The following is a 17,389-nucleotide window of genomic DNA, read 5'->3' on the forward strand; positions in this document are numbered from 1 at the left end:
TCAAATGTTTATGATTCTCTCCCACAATTGGAATGGCCATGCTCCAGAACCCTACAGGGCTGAATTGTGACTCTTTGGGGACGTCCCAGAGGCTCCGTGTGGCCTCTCTTCCATCACAGATACCTCTAGGTTCAGGAGATGTGTCAGGTGGTATGACTCAGGTAGCAGGGCTCCTTATACTGCAGGTTGGAGATGCTGCTGAGTCCTTTCTTGATCTGAGCCCTACTTAAAACGAGCCACCGTCCACAGCAGCCGGAAAAGATCTCCGACGTGTTATGCTTCCTCCCTTCTTAGTGGTAGAAGACACAAGGTACAAAAAGTTGTCTTTTACTTTGGAGGAAATATCTCAACATGCCCTAGACCACTTCATCCAAATAAGGTCTGTGCTTTAGATGACAGTTGTATTATACCAAAGTTATTTCCTTTGTTCTGATATATGTTCTATGCTGATATAAGCTGTTAACATAAGGGCAAGCTGGGTAAAGGGTATACAGAAAATCTCAATCTTCTTTTTGCATCTCAGTTCTCTTTCTGCATCTTTACAAGTCTAAAGTTATGTAAAATTTTAAAAATAATAACTGTTCATTAAAGTTTGCATCAACATAACAAGACTTCCGAATTTATGTGGGCTTTATCCACCCTTTGGAATGTATGTGTTTCATCAAGGCATCCAGATTACTTGCATTTCTTGTTCGTCAGGTCCCACTAATATGATATTTCAATGTGATAGACCAATGTGATGTGCTGTGGAATGATCAGATGATCTGGGTCCCTTTGGAATACATTATGACGTAAAACAGGAAAATGAGCATAGCCCTGGAGAAAGACTGCAAAAGCGTAATGTTGTCTGTACTGTGAGAATGTTATTTTCCCTGGATGTGATATTGTTTTTGTTTATTATCTTGGTTGGGAGCAATGAAGGGCGGGGTAAGAGTAGGAGGCAGTTTCAGCGGCTTCACTTGGCTTTTCCTACCACAATAGCTCTTACTCTATGGATTAAGGACCAGTGTGGGGGTTCTGTCAACGGCTAAATATGTCTGTTCCAATTATAAATTTGGGAATCAGGCAAATGACCACCAGGTTGGTAAGAGGACCGAGTGGACCTACTATGAGACAAACCTAAGTGAAGACTTCATTTATTATGTGACTCCAAAATGCCTCTACTCTAACAAGGAACCCATGACGGTGCTTTGGGCCCCTGGGTATCATCATCAATTTAGACCCTATATCCAACACCCCTCAAAAATCCAGGGTATTCCTCTTTCCCCAGCCTATGGTTATCTAAGGAAATAACCATAAATCACTTTGGAGAAGAAATGTGAATTTATTTGCCACGGTGTTCTAGGTCCTTCCTCATGAACAACCAGTCTCTCCTTCAGTTCATAAGTTCTAGGTCCAAGAACAGTAAGAGTGATTTTACGTGCTTTGGATATACACCCAGAAATGAGATTGCTGGATTATATGGTAGTTCTATTTTTGATTTTTTGAGGAACCTCTGTACTGTTTTTGATAGTGGCTGGACCAATGAACATTCCCACCAACAGTACACAAGGGGTCTTTTTTCTCTGCAGCGTCACCAACACTTCTTATTTCTTGTCTTCTCAGAGTTCTTCTTCCCCATCAAGGCCCTGGCTTTAGCGCTGGAGATTTGCCTAGGCTGAAAGTTCAGCTTTCTTTCAAGTTCTGCCACTCAAAGCTAAGCCTTGTATCTGGTCTTCAGCTCTGGCTGCCCTCTGCCTGCAGAAGACGAGAGTCTCTTTAAATGCTGCTAAAGAAGCCTCTGATTCTCACACATTGCTTGCTTAGCAACAGTCACCCAATTCCACAGTCCTTATAAATACTAATTTTTCCCATACCTCTCAGACATCAGAGACTGCACCAGCGAGTGCGTCCTCTTTTGCCTGCATCCTTTCCTGTTTCACCAGGAGTAATCTGCCACAGCATATCAGGAGCAATCAATATTCCACTTCCAGCTGGCAGTGAGATGGGTCTCATTGCTCTCCTGCCATCAAATGATTTTCCTTCAGAATCCCATCTTTGGAGCATGCTTCCTAGAAGCAGCGGCTGAAGCAGGAAACTTGGTACAGATGAATTTTTTTGAGGACGTACTCTTAAAAGAAGGGGAATGATAGAAGCAGGGTACAAGGCAGGAGAGAGAAGTTAGCTAAGGATAGGGTGTCACCTGGAGACTAGCTTCAGCCTGATCTCGTGGGAAACTGGAACATGAATTATACCACTGGGTTATCCAACCCGGGTAAGAGGATGCCAACACCCTGTATTCCTAGTCAGTCAGTTATTGCGTGCAGGCTGCCTGAGAGTAGGGGTGCATAACCAGCAGGGCAAAGCAGCTCCTATTTGGCTGAGGGGAATCCTTGGACAAAGGAGGCAGCTGTGAGCTATTACATTCACAGCAGCAGGGGGATGGGTCCCCCATCTGGGAGGGGCAACAACAGCATCCACTACATACACAACATACATCCAATTAAATGTTCATTTTTTAAAAGAAGATATATATGATTGTACATGCCTAGAACATCTGGGAAGGCTATGCAAGAAACCACTAGGAAGAGAAATTGGACACCAGTAAACTTCCACATTAATGTATTTCCTTTTGTACTGTCTGAATTTTAGCCAGGTGTATGTATTACCATTTTAATTTGGAGGAGGAAAAAAATTAAAAGCTTCTTTGATATGACCATGAGCTGAAAAGGTGGTATTAACTTGCTCTGCTGCCCAGAAGGGTAATTTCCCACTGCTTTCCAAACCGTCCAGACTCTTACAACAGAGTGTCACGGCTGATGAATTGTTCCACCTCATAAGCCACTGATTTAATAGTCACATTTAATAGGGCACTCTCTGCAATGCTCAGGGAGACATTGTGACAGCCAGGAAACCCCAAGTCCTCCTTCTTATTGTACTTTTATTATAATTGGGGTACTCTCTATGCCCACGTCATTGCTTCCTCCTCTTCAAAATGTGATGGTAATAAGGTAAAATGTGTAGTTAATAACAGACCTCAAAAAAGACCCGAGGAAACCGCTGCCAATAAAAGTGGGCCAATGCTCTTCGATGGCGATGAGTACAGGAACATGCGACCCAATGCTGGCAAAGGCCACGGACACATAACTGGAGACCCAAGGCTCCCGTTTCTCGCAGACCCAGTTTCCCTGTTTGCAAAAATCCTGTAACTGAGACTTAGAATACTCTTCGTTACCCAGAGAAATTCTGGAATTCAAAAGGCATTTGTAATAAAATGTTTTGATTTCCTGAGACGGCAGTCTTGTGTGTTAGGTAGTTCAGGAGTCTTGGTGCTAGAATGAGTGGCTTAGAAAATGTGACAAGCTTATGTCAACACAGACCAGTGGGGGAATCTAATTCTGATTATTATCTTTGGCCACGCTAGCCCCCCTCCTTCCCCCCACACACCCTCACACATTATGTTGACTTGCCCAGCTCATATCTCCAGGCTCCCTTCCTGGCCCTTTGTCTCCAGCAGAGTTCAGTCCATGGGAGGCACTGGCAGGAGTGTGCAGAGTGGGCTGAGCAAGAGGTCTGTTCCCCTGGCTTCCTCCCTGTGGGGCTGCGAGCTGGCAGTGGCTTGCTCCTGCCCCTAAGGCCACAGCTCCTCTGCTACAGCTCAGCTCTCACTGAGTTCTGGGACCCACTCCTTCCCCTTGTCCCTCCAGACAGGGCAGACGAACCTAATTTATTAGATCTAGCCTCAGGATGCTTCGTCAGCCTCTCTTCATTTCCCTTAACTCTGACTCCACCTTTGTAATAATTCCTTTAACTCTCTTCAGTCATCACTTCTGAATGTTCCATTTGTTTCTTGCCCAAATCCTGACTGATACATTGATGGACCCAATTTCACTTAGGCCAAAAAGGTTTAAAAATGTCAGAAAGTAAATTCAGAAGCCTGGTGAGCCAATCATTCAACATAAACATAAACATTTCTCCTACTCTCTTTAACACAAGCCCTCTGTATCAGTACAGAATGCTTTCACCTATAAGTAAAAGCAAACTCAATTCACAACGGTTTAAAGCACAAGGGTATTTATTATTACTAACTCAAAGTATAGAGGTAGGCAGTCTCAGAATTGGTTCTATAGCTCAAGGATGACAGCAAGGACCCAGGTTCTTTCCATTCTTCTACCGTGCCTTCCCTAGCATATGGGTTTTTAATTTGAATGTCTGTTGCCTCATAGTCACAAGATGGTTGCCACCTCTCCTGGTATCACAATCATATCCGAAGGCAGGAAATAGTAAACAGAGGCAAAGGTATTCTCCTTGTTTTATCCAGGAAGAAAAATCCTTCCAAGAAACTCCCCAACAAATGTTCTCAATTGTCGCATTGGCTAGAACTTAGTCATATGGCCACCTTTATCTGTAAGGAGTGTGGGAAAGCAAGCATCTGACTTTCTAGACTCTATAGGGTGAGGTGGCAAAAGACAGGGGAGGTGGGAATAGAAACTGAGTAAGCAATCACCTTTGTCTGTCACATCCCGTGCTGCAGGTAAAGCCGCTGCCTCATTGTCCCTCTGAGAAGGTATTTATGCTGACTTCCAATAAGAAACGTCTATTACCTCTTCCCTGTTGTTTCTTTCAATAGTAATGAACTTGAGTAAGGCTCAATTCTAATTTCTTCAATATCTATTTATGACACTCCAATGAATCACTCCCGAAGTCCACATAATCTGTCTGGGATGCCCATCCAGAAAAGTATATTCACTGTATTTTCTTATTTTCTGTATTCTTGATGCTGTGGCATCTGAGGCCTCATTCCTAGAGATAGCAAACAACTTGCCTAGGAATGTGCCTTTCTTATGCGCACTAGTCCATCCAGAGCTCAGTACACACACACACACACACACATACACACACACACGCACACGCACACACCCCTCTTCTATATCTGGCTGTTATAATCCAGGCCAATTTTCCCTGCTCTAATCACCCCAAGGCCAGATACCAGACAACTCATGACAGTCGCTATACCCCAGAGCCTGATGAAATTATCCAAGCTCACCAATCCTAAACCTGCTTACTTTGCCTCGCCTGCTCCTTTCCACGGAAAACACAATAAAGACTTCTGCCTAGGTTTTCTTCCCACTACTCTGCCTCCTCACTGACTCTGGGGCTTCCCCGTGTGGCCCCCTGTGGTGGGGTGTGCCCCTCCCCTTGGGAAATGTGAGTAACAAGCTATAATATCTTTCCAATGTCGGCTTTCTGATCTGTTGACCTCGCCTTACCTGAATAATAATAAGACCTCTATTGTCAAACAAAACCCTTCTCCACAATGTACTTCCCTTGGTGGTTTTCTACCTATTTGCCCTCTCTGCCCAGGGACCCACTCTGTGATGTTATGGGTCCTAGACTATAATTGGTCAGGCCTTACTGTCCCTCCCTAGAATAAGCTCATATGTCCCACAGTCTTCTCACCAGAGCTCCTACAAGACAAACAGATCTTTCCCTGTTAATAGTGGCCACCTCTGATAGTATGGCTTAAGTTATGCCAAAGACCACCTGCTTCAGGGTTGAGGAGGAAGGAACCAGGGGCATTATAAGGAAAGAACTCCATCTGCCACAAACTAAGTTATATATAACCGCAGAAATGATATATCGCTCTAATTTTACAGATGTATAGTTGAGGCTCAGTGTATTAGTTTCCTACTGTAGCTGTAACAAATTACCACAAACTTAGTGGCTTAACACAATGCAGATTCCTTATCTTACAGGTCTAGAGGTCAGAAGTCCAGAATCAGTTTTACTGGGCTCAAGTCAAGGAGTAGACAGCACTGGTCCCTTCTGGAGGCTCTGAGGGGAGAATCCATTTCTTTGTCCTTTTTGCTTCTAGTGGCCATCGGTGTCACTTGGTGTGTGGCCACTTCCTCCGTCTTTAAACACATCACTGTGATCTCTGCTTCCAACATCTCACCTTCTTTTCCATAGTAAAATTTCCTCTGCCTCCTTTTGGAAGGACGCTTGTGATTACATTTAAGGCCCACCCGAATAATCCAGGATCATCTTCCCATCTCAAAATCTTTAATTTACTTATAATTGCAAAGTCCCTTTTGCCATATAAGGCAACACTCATAGGTTACAGGAATGAGGACCTGGGTGTTTTGGAGGACCATTATTCAGCCTATCACACTGGGTTCCACTGAGCTAAAATCGTGGTGTCAGCATTCCTGCATGCTGCAAGGGCTGCATCCCTCTGGAAGTCCCAGGGGATAGTCTGTTCCCTCGCCTCTTCCAGTTTCTAAAGCCCGTCTAACTCCTTCGGCTTATGTCTCCTTCCTCCATCTTCAAAGCCAGCAGTGTCTCTTCCTCAGATCTCTCCTTCTTCCATCATCATGCCTCCTTCTTTGACTCTGACCCTCCTGCCTCTCTCCCTCTTTGCCATATAGGGACTCTTGTGATTATATCGGGCCCAGGAAAACCTCATCTGCAAAGTCCCTTTGCCACATAAGGTAACATATTCACAGGTTTGGGGGATTGGGACATGGACATCTTTGGGGGGCCCATTTCTGTCTATCACACTCAAGCAAAAAGAGGTTCCATAGTTGCTGGGGACAAAGGTGAAGAGAAAACTTTGGGGGCTGATTGTTGTGATTATCTTGATTGGGTGATGGTTTCATGGGTATACACGTGTATCTAAACTTATCAAAGTGCATACTTTAAATAAATATGTGGAGTATGTTTTATGTCTATACCTCAATAAACCATTAAAAAATTAAATGAGAAAGAAATCCTAAGGCTGATAGACTTTGGCCAAGTTTACAAAACTAGGCAGTGATGGAACCCAGATGCACGCCCAGTTCGGTTCATCTGATGCTGATAGGATGCCATTTCCTTTAGCCTCTCCTCTCTGTATTTGGGAACACTCGCTCCTTAGGGCTGGGAGTACATAGTTAGATCCTCAATAGATGGTCATTTCCTTCCCTGTCCCCTTTTAAGCTAACGAACTAGCCAAGGTTGCTGAGTATCCCAAAGCATATTTCATTTGATGGAACCTAAAAAATCACCTTTTTCTTCACCAGAGAGAGAGAAAGGTATCTGATAAAAATGCTCCATGGAGCCAACAGGGTAGTAAATAGGCCTGTCTTTAGGGATTCTCAGCCACAATTATCCCAGACTCTGAAATACAAACCAACACACAGGATCAAGTTTCTCAGAAATCTAGGCTGCTTCATGTTGTTGTTGCCTGGTAATGAGAGATGATGCCCATGAACGAAGAAGAGGAGGCAAGCATGTGGAAGCTTCCCCATTGTTATAAACAACATCAGGAACAATGATCGTTGTACTCAAGGTCACAAAGCCCTTTGGACCGATGTACCATGCTTGGTTCACAGTGGTGAAATAAAACAGGACGGTACTCCAGGCTGGTCAAGAAGCCCAAACCTGTTTCCAGGGTTTCCTCAAAAGAAGAAACTGTACCCATGTTGCCATCATTTCTGTGTTGGCATATTTAGAAGACAGCATCTTCTGTCCCTAAATAAATTGAACATATCTTGAGAAAAGGGTCCACATTTCCACTTCCCCCTGTCATTCTTCATGGGATGCTGCCTACCACAGCTGTCCTCATTCTAGGTAATCTTAGGCTTCTGATTTGGGTTGTAGAGTTCACTTTGGATTCATTTCCTGTATCTCAATCTCTCTAATACCTTTTCCACTCCAGGCCACACATGTAAGATGATTGTATTCACCTTATGTTGGTCACACCAATCAAATTAAGGAAATAGGAATAAATAAATCAAAAGTATAATGAGAAAGAAAAAAACGGGAGAGAATAGTAGATGCCACAACCCTCAGTTTGTCACCATAAGGTACTCTCCAGTTCACAGACCTGTAGGCAAGTTACAGTATAAAGTGAATTTAAGATGTATAGGCATGGCTTCATAGATGATAAATATAGTAGAGAGAGACCAGCACAATTGATTTCCACTGCTACATATCAACTCTGTGATTTGAAGCAAAGTAACTTTTCTGGGCCTCAGTTTTCTCATCTGGAAAATGAGGGTAATCAATAGTTTCTGCCTTGTGGGGGTGCTGTAGGTCGCTAGCACATACAATAAATGCTTAACAGATGGAAGTTGTTTTCCCTTCTTCTCCTCCTGTCCACCTTTATCTAATTTGGCTCATGAATTTGCTCCAGCTAAATGTTTCTGGGAGATGAAAATGTGAATGTCAATCAACCTAGAAAGAAAGTGCTAGTACTCTGTGACCCATGGCGAACCATTAGTCCTCAAAAGTACTAAGAGTAGGCAGTTTTGGCCTGCAGCCATGTTTTGGCACTGAATCATGTCCTGTTTTGCATTGTTCTCTAATTATTTCAAGTCATTTTCCCTCTCTGGGATTCAATTTCCAGGCTAGTTAAAGCATAAGCTTGGATAAGATACTCTTTAAGTTTCATCTAATTCTTCTCACTTCCCTCTTCTATTCGTGTACCTCTACTTGCAAAATAAAAACTCAGAAAATAGTAATGGCGACGGGGAGCCAAGGGAAGGAAGCCCTTATATGCTTTAAGCAAGCTCTCCCCGGTGTGAGATTGAGGCATGGATGGGGGCCTCTGGCTGCTGTCCAGAACACTGGCTTTCCTGGACCATCCTATTTCAAAGTCATCACCACCACACTCAACTCAACGCCATCCCACAGAGAGCATCTTACAGCAGAAGAGGGACCTCTGAGCTCAGGCAGTTCAAGATCAGCACAGTCCTGTTAGAATTAGGTGGTTCACCAGATCCTTGCAGCTTCTTTTGCTTTCCATAAGGTAGCTGAAAGGGTCACACTTTGTGCTTATTCTCAAGAACCGCGATTCTAAACTTTGGCTACACATTAAAATCACCTGGGGAGCTTTTTAAAATGGCAGAGACCATAGCTGTGTTGGTTTAGGATGGGGCCTGTGCATTGATATTTTTAAAAGCTCCCCAGGCAATTCTAAGTGCTTTCAAGATTGAGACTCATCGATCTAGGTCAGAGACTGTAGTGTAATTATTGGAGCCTGTACTCGATTATCTGAACATATCTGCAATAGCATAGTGATAAGCCCAAAGTAGGAGAGTTGAAAGAGTAAACAACTTTGTATCTGAATCTCCTGTACTTAGCATGGTGCCTCACACATAGTAGGTACTCAATGTTTGTTGAACATAAAATGGACGAATGAACAAATAAGGATGAGATGGTATAGTGGAAAACTATTGGACTAAAGGCCAGAAAACCCTGTTCCCAGGTGTGATATTGTGATTTATAATAAGAAATACATATTCAGTCTTCTTCCCAGTTCCTGGCACAGAGCTCCTAAAACCCTTAAAATTTCCGGATGAGAGTGATAAAGGCACCTTTTGTTATGTTACTGAGGTAGGTCTTTTTTGAACGCCCCTAGGTAACCTAGGGATGGGGGCTGGTTGCTAGGGAAGCTAACCCTGTGATCAAAAGGTTGGAATTTTCAGTCCCACCCCTCTGTGTAGGGAAGAGGAGCTGAAGATTGAGTTCAATCACCACAGGCCAACGATTGATTGACTCAATTATGCCCATGTAATGAAGCCCCACAAAGACCCAACAGGACAGGACTGAGAGAGCTTTTGGATTGATGAATGTGTGGAGCTGTGGGGCGAGTAGCACATCCAGAGATCATGGAAGCTCCGAGTCCCCTCCTACACACTTTTTTGCCCCGTGCTTCTCTTCCATCTGGCTGTTCCAGAGTTACATCCGTTTATGATAAATAGTAATCTAGTAAGTAAAACGTTTCTCTGAATTCTGTGAACTGCTCCAGCAAATCAATTGAATCCAAGGAGGGAGTCGTGGGAACCTTCGATTTATAACCATTCGGTCAAAAGCACAGGTAACAATCTGGATTTGGGATTGACCATCAGCATCTGAAATGGGGGGCAGTCTTATGACACTAAGCCCTTAACTTGTGGGATATACTGTCTCCAGGTATACAGCATCAGAACTGAGGGGTTGACCAGTCCTGACCCAACCACTATGTAAATATGGGCAATTGTTTCCTCTGAGCCTCAATTTACTCTCTTGTGATAACAGTACCTGCTTTAATCTACCCATGACATTATTGTGAAGATAATAAAAAGTGCTTTGTATACTTGTACATTGTAGTTCTAAGAATTTTTTTAGAAATAAAACGTAACAGCCATCCTAGCCAACTGGTTTTTCTAACAAACCTGGAAACATGCGGATTAATGCAGAAATTGCTGTGTGGGCTGGATGGAGGGGTCCAGGTAGGCAGTGGATCCCCTACTGCAGCAGCATTGTTCCAGTTCCTGCTAGTTTGAGCCCAGCATGACTCCTCTTTTTGGGGACCTTGAAGTCATGCAGGCTGACCAACATCCTAGCTCTGCAGGTAAAACTTGAAGAGTAGGTCCTACCTGAGGCCACCATTATGGCCTTTGTTCCCAGCTCCCTGGTTCTCAGCACAGTGCTGGCCCAAAGTGGGTGCCCAATGGATGAATGGATGAATGTGCCTACATTTCTGGCTCTGAATGCAACTTTAATATATGTCTCTATCTCTTGTTTTGTCAACTTTATGGCCACCCATCTGATGGCCATGACTTGGTTTCCTGAAAGGGGCAGGAAACTGTTAGTTCCTCTGTTTGGATGTCCCTGGTGTCCACCTGGGAGAAGTTCCCTCTCTACCATGCACAGCTCTTTGGGCCCCCTACCAGCCAAGCCAGTCCTTGGCTCTTCATGGAGGGGTGTTTGGAATTCAAAACCATATGGTGTTTGCTTAGGATCTTGCTGTTTTTATTTATGTTTTTAAATAACTTGTTTTTCTTATTATTACAAAACAACACATGTTCATTTGAAAAAGTTTGGAAAAACCAGGCAAGCAAAAACTAGGAAAGTATAAGTCTTTCATAAATCTCTCAGTCTTAGAGAATCACTGTTTACTATTCCTAGTTAGGTGTCTGCATGCACACACACACACACACACACACACACACTCACATGCATGCGGATATGCATTCATGTTGAGAAAAATGGGGTCATCTAGTACTTAGTGATTTGTAACCTGCTTTGTTCACTTGACAAAGTCTTGTTACCTTAAATGGTCATCTTGCACTATTATTTATACCCATCCCCAAGTGTCCACTACTGTTGTCGTTAGTTGCTTACAGTTATTTACAAAATGAGCAACATAAGACAGAGCAACCCACATCAATTGGCCATGGAGGGCTTTTCTAGCTAACGGATGTGGTGGTTGGTAATCTGCGCTTTGACCAGTGGTGTCTGCTCAGAGAGAAGCCAACATCCTATAACATGTTTGTTTCATCAAGAGCTCCAGGGCTAAAGCTATAATAGAAACAGAGTTTACTGAGCAGCCTTAAAACTGCTACAGTTTCTATGAAACTGGAAAATTCCATCGCCACAGCCAATGTCAACAGCACAGGCAAGAAAGGAATGTAGGAATTCAAAGGAAGGGAAGAATTTGATTAAGAGAGACTATGGGTAACTGGCAAAAACTCTATGAAAATGAGCAGAAGGCGCTGGCTTCCAGCATCGGCATCCTGAAATTTGATTAAAGACACTGGCCTTCACTGAAGTGGGTAAGGTAGCAGGCACGTACACGTGTTTGTGTAAAGAGTGAACCTAGGCTAGGTTGCAGGTTCTGGCAGTGATGCAACTAGCTAACAGCATCCCAGGAAGCCCCTCCCCCTTGCCTTGGGGACTGGTCTCCCAACCTTACAATGCTCATCTGCCGAGTGCCCACATGTGCACACCTTGGGTCACCTTCCAATCCCTAAAAACGCTTGCCTCAGAATGGGGTGCGTGATGGCTGGTAGATGGGAGGGCACGGGGGCTTGGCAGGGAAAGTGACAGGACTCAGACTGAGAGAGAAGTCAGGAGGCATCACTGATGTCACACATCAGACACGGAGAGGTTACATTCAGGCACCCTCCAGTTTCATGCTTCTCACAGAAGCCTCTGAACTGAGCTCCCTTGTTTCCTGATACCGTTCCTCACAACACATTCACTAAAGTGCCACCCAGAGTTAACTGCATAATCTAGCTCTACCCTTTCTTGTTTAAAATGTTCTCTTCTGATATTTATGAAAGCCAAGTAATGCCTGCATATTGTTAAAAAACCCAAGCAGGGGCGGCGGATTGGGGGAGCGGGGTTGTCACTTTGAGGGGTAAAAAGTATAACTTTTGCACTGTGTTGTACACCTGAAACTAATTTAAAATGAATAAATAAATAAATAAAACAAAAAACAAAAAACTAAAACTAAAACAAAACCAAGCAGAACTGAAAGGCCCATAATGGAATACTTGCTTCTACTCCCCACCGATTCCCTACCACCCCTGCCTGAGTTCTGGCTACCAGAGGCAACCACGCCCAACGCTTTTTCTTTTTTTGGCAGTTCTTCTGCCACTTTCCTCCATATTTCTAAATGTTATGCTTATATTGTTATTTCCTGACCCTTCAATTTTGAACTTTTAAACATTTTATGTATGAGATGAGGATTTTTAAAGAAATTTGTAAACAGCTTTATTGAGGTATGATGAACATACATGAAACAGAACATACTCGAAATGCACAATTTGATAAATATTTTTTTAAGATTTTTTTTTAAATTGGGGAATTGGGGGATGGGAACAGCACTGGGGAATTGGGGGAAGGGGAACCGACAAGTTGCTGTCCTTTTGTTCTTCAGTCTAGTTGTGGAGGACGTTGCTTCACTGGCCCAAGTTGGCACCATCATTGCGCTCTTCCCGGGCGAGGCAGATCAGTCGCCGGCTTCTGGACGGCCGCTCACGGCGGCTGCTGGCTACACACAGTAGCCCATGGCAACCCACTGCAGCAGGGGCTGCAGCCTACGCCGTCGCCTCATGGCAGCCCAGCTCCAGGTTGAGCTGTTGTTCAGCATCTTAGCTGTGGAGGGCAGTGTCACTGGCCCTCATATGTGGGATCCGAACCGGGGCCCTCTGGTGTCCCAAGCCAGCTCTTAACCAACGCACCACTCGGCCAGCCCCACAGTTTGATAAATTTTGACATAGGCACCACCCATGAAACCATCACAATCACAATCATAAACATATTCATCACCCCTCAATTTTCCTCATGCCCCTTGATCATCCCTCTTCTCGCATTCTTTCCTGACACCCCAACTCCCACCTTCAATCCCACCATTGCCAAGCAAACACTGACTTGCTGTTTGTCACTATTGTTTAGTTTGCATTTTCTAGAGCTCTATATAATGGAATCACATGACATGTACTCTTTTTTTTGCCTGGCTAATTTTACTCAACATGGTGACTTTGAGATTTATCCATGTTGTTGCATGTATCGACATTCATTCCTTTTGTTGTTGGATAGTATCCCACTGTGCAGATATACCAGTTTGTTTACCCATTCACCTGCGAATGGATATGGTAGGGTGTTTCCAGTTTTTGCTATTAGAAATAAAGCTACCATGAACGTTTCTGGACAAGTCTTTGTATGGACATCTGCTTTAATTTGTAATGAGTAGAAGTGGAATCGCTGAATTATATGGGAGGTGTATGTTTAACTTTTTAAGAAACTAACAAAACAGTTTTAAGAAACTGTTTTCAAAAGTGGTTCCACCATTTTGTGTTTCCACCAGCAGTGTCAGAGTTTAGTTCCTCCACACCTTGGCCAACACTTGGTATGGTCCATTTTTAAAATTTTGGCCATTCTAATGTAGTGGAGTACCTTATTTTAATTTGCATTTTTCTAGTGGCAAATGATGTTGAATATCTTTTTATGTGCTTATTTGTCATTCTTATATCTTCTTTGGTGAAATGTCTGTTCAAATATTTTGCCCATTTTAACTATTGGGTTTTGTTTTGTTTTTTCTTTCTATTGCATTTGCAGAGTTCTTCATATGTCCAGGTACAAGCCCTTTATTAGATATGTGGTTTGCAAAGATTTCCTATGTGGTTTTTTTTAAATAGTGTTTTTAGAAAGCAGAAGTTTTAAAATTTGATGAAGTTCAATTTATCAATTTGTGCTTTTAGTGCTGTAGCTGAGAAATATTTGCCTAACCTAAGCCCATAGAGTTTTTCTTCTATGTTTTCTACTATAATTTTCATAATTTTAGCTTTTTCATTTAGATCCGTGATCCATTCTGAATTGGTTTTTGTATATGGTGTGAGGTATGGACCAAAGTTATTATATTTTTTTGCATATGGATATTCAATTGTTTCAGTCCTACTTGTTGAACAGACTAACCTTTCTACTGAATTGCCTTGGCACCTTTTTTGAAAATCTGTTGTTTCTACATGTGCAAATCTATTTCTGGACTGTGGATTCTGTCCCATTGTGATTCATTCATCTTCGATTACAAACTGATTAGATTGCTGTAGCATTATAAGTCCTAAAATCAGGTAGTATTAGTCCTTTAACTCAAAATTGTTCTGGTTCTTCCAGGTCCTTTGCATTTCCATTAAAATCAGCATGTCAGTTTCTACAGAAAATCCTACTGTGTTTTGATTGGAAATACTATTTGAATCTGTACATCAATTTGGGAAGAATTGATACCTTAGAAATATTAAGTCTTCTGACCCTTGAGGATTTTACATTTTTACCTCCCTACTCCCTTCCTCTGAATCTCCTATCTCTGTTTTTTTAGTAATTTCAATAATTAATCAGTATTTGCATAATTTCACAGAACCAAGTAGTACACTAAAGTAGCATGTCTGTTGTAGAACAGCATTATGATTTTCCTTGAGTTGATAATTGCCTCATTTGTCAGTTCTATAATTTTCCATAAACAAATCTCTAACCATCTTTTTCTACTCTATCATATTATCAACTTATTAGACAGTCTGTCAGGTCTACTTTTACTTTGACAATCTTATTCGAGAGTCCTCCATTTCCCCAGTTTCACAACAGACCTATCACATAGCCCTTCTCATGCATTTCCTCTTTACTGCTCTTCTGAAGTGGATCCACTGTTTCCTGGGCTTGTGTTTTACTTTTTCTTGGTTTACCCTTGAATTTGGGGGAGCACGTCTTTGAGTAGTAGCTTCCCAAAAAAAGGGCAAGTAGAAGGTAAGCCTTCCGAATTTTTGCACTTCTGAATATATCTTCTTTCTGCCCTCGTACAGTAGATTGCCTAGTTATAGAATTCTAGGATGAAAACAATTTTGTCACCAAATTTTGTAAAATTTATTAATTGTATTCTAGTTTCCCCAGCTGCTCTTGAGAAATCCAATGCCATTCTGTGGACCTTTTAAAATTCATTTTTTCTTTAAACTCAATGGGACTTTTTAATCTGGGCATTTATGTTATTCAGTTCTGAGAAATTTTATTGAGTTATTTGGTTAATAACTTCCTTCCTTTTAATTTATTTGTTCTCTCTCTATCAGTAGGGCTGCCGGATAAAATACAGAATGCCCAGTTAAATTTGAATTTCAGATAATCAACAAATAATTTCTTAGTATAAATATATTTTGTGCAATATTTTTCAATGTAAATATGTTCCATGTAATATTTGGGACATGCTTACCCTAAATAATTATTTGTGTTTATCTGAAATTCTGACATTCAAAATTAACTGGGACTCCTGTATTTTTATTGGCTAAATTTGGCCAATTTATTTACTGAAATTCTTATCAGATGTTAATATCAGAATCTTATTATCAGATTCTTGTTATCAGACATTTGGGGCTGAAGTTCATTTTTCCTGTCTCACATTTCATTGTCTTAACTATTTGTTCAACTTTCCAGAAAATTTTATTAATTTTATTTTCCAACCTTCTATGAAAAATTTTTTCTTCCTCTTTTGAATTTCAAGAACTGTTTCTTGTTCTGTGATCTCATTTAATTGCACCCTGTTCTTGTTTTCTTTTCTTTTCTTTTTTTTTAGCTGAGCCATCCTGCTACCTGTTGGCAGCTCAGCGGCTGCTCAGCTCGGGCTGGACTCAAACCGCTGTTGCTCAGAGCTCAAACTCTTGAGTGAGCTCTTAACCAACTGAGCCACTCAGCCGGCCCTCCCTGTTCTTGTTTTATAAACAAAATACATTCTCATATCTTCTTTTAGAGTTTCCTCCCTATTCCATGAGTTATCTCTTTTTTTTCTGAGTTCCTTTTCTCTGTATGTCTAATTGGTATTTTTTATGCTAGTGCTTTCCTCAAACGTCAGGTGATTCTTGCTTCAATCACCAAAAATATATTCTTGATCTGTACATATCTAAGAGTGGGGCAGTAAAAAGCTAGGGCACTTTGAGGGATGGTAGGGATTGATGAGAGGAAAGATTGCCTTTTATTGATGGGGCAAGGAGCCAGCCATTTCACTAGTGTGGTAGGACCCCATTGATCAATTTGTGGAGGTTTCTGGGGCGGTTTTTTGGATCTAATGAGAATTCTTTGAGATATAGCCTGGAGGGTGGACACCTGGCAGCTGACAGGTGTCTCGTCTCCCATCGTTACCACATGTGTTTTATATCCCAGCCATACCAATGGACTCTTCTCCATACAACATCATCCACTTCCAGGTATTTATTTCGAGAATGCTTTTCCTCCATTTTCTTCACTTTACAAAATTCTACTCGTTCCCCAAGACTCAGTATATAACATCTCCCCTATCTCCCCTCTTATGTAAGTTTAATTACTCTCTACCTATCCCACCACAACCAGGTTTATTAATTAGTTTCTCTTTTGTGTTCCCATTACCTCTTGTTTATATCTTTACCAAAGCATGGTCACAATCTGTCTGGCTATGACAATTTTCACTTGTGTCTATGCTACTTCCCACCTTCATCACCCAAGGAGCAAATGACCCTCCCAAACAGGAAACCATTTTATCTCATGATCTCTGTATCCCTCCACCCCTGTGGGCTTTTTGCATAGCTTTACCTCTAGAAGAACTCAGAAAACATTAGTTGAATGAATGATGGCTGCTCCCTTGTCCAGGTGATCTTCTGCCAAGTCTACACTTGATGGGGTCCTGGTCAACTAAGAGAAGGAAGTAACTGAGAGACAGTAATGGAAATCAGAGCCAGGGAAAGCATGTGGACAGCAGGGCCAGAGGGCCAAAGGGATAGAATGGAGTGAAGTGCAATGAAAAAATAGTAGAAAGGTGGCAAGGAGGGGATTAACATGCTCAAGAGATGAACAGTAAGAAGTCAAGTGTCGTTCCTCTAGGAAACTTGCCCCAGTCTCCCCACTCCAAACCAGGTGAGCCTCTATCTGTGTTCATAGCCTCCTGTGAGCATCTCTGGTAGAATGCCAAACCTCCTGTATTTCATCTTTTGTCAAGTAGACTATGTGCTCATGGAGGTCAGAGCTGGAATCTTTCTTTCTTTGTTTTTTTTTTTTTTTTCATGCTTAGACCCTAACACAGTGCCTACTCTATAAAGGTAAGAGGGGATGGACAAATGGGAAGGTCAGGGCTGCTCTTCTGGGAGGA

Source organism: Hipposideros armiger, unplaced genomic scaffold (assembly GCF_001890085.2).
Source record: "Hipposideros armiger isolate ML-2016 unplaced genomic scaffold, ASM189008v1 scaffold_493, whole genome shotgun sequence".
Taxonomy (NCBI): Eukaryota; Metazoa; Chordata; class Mammalia; order Chiroptera; family Hipposideridae; genus Hipposideros; species Hipposideros armiger.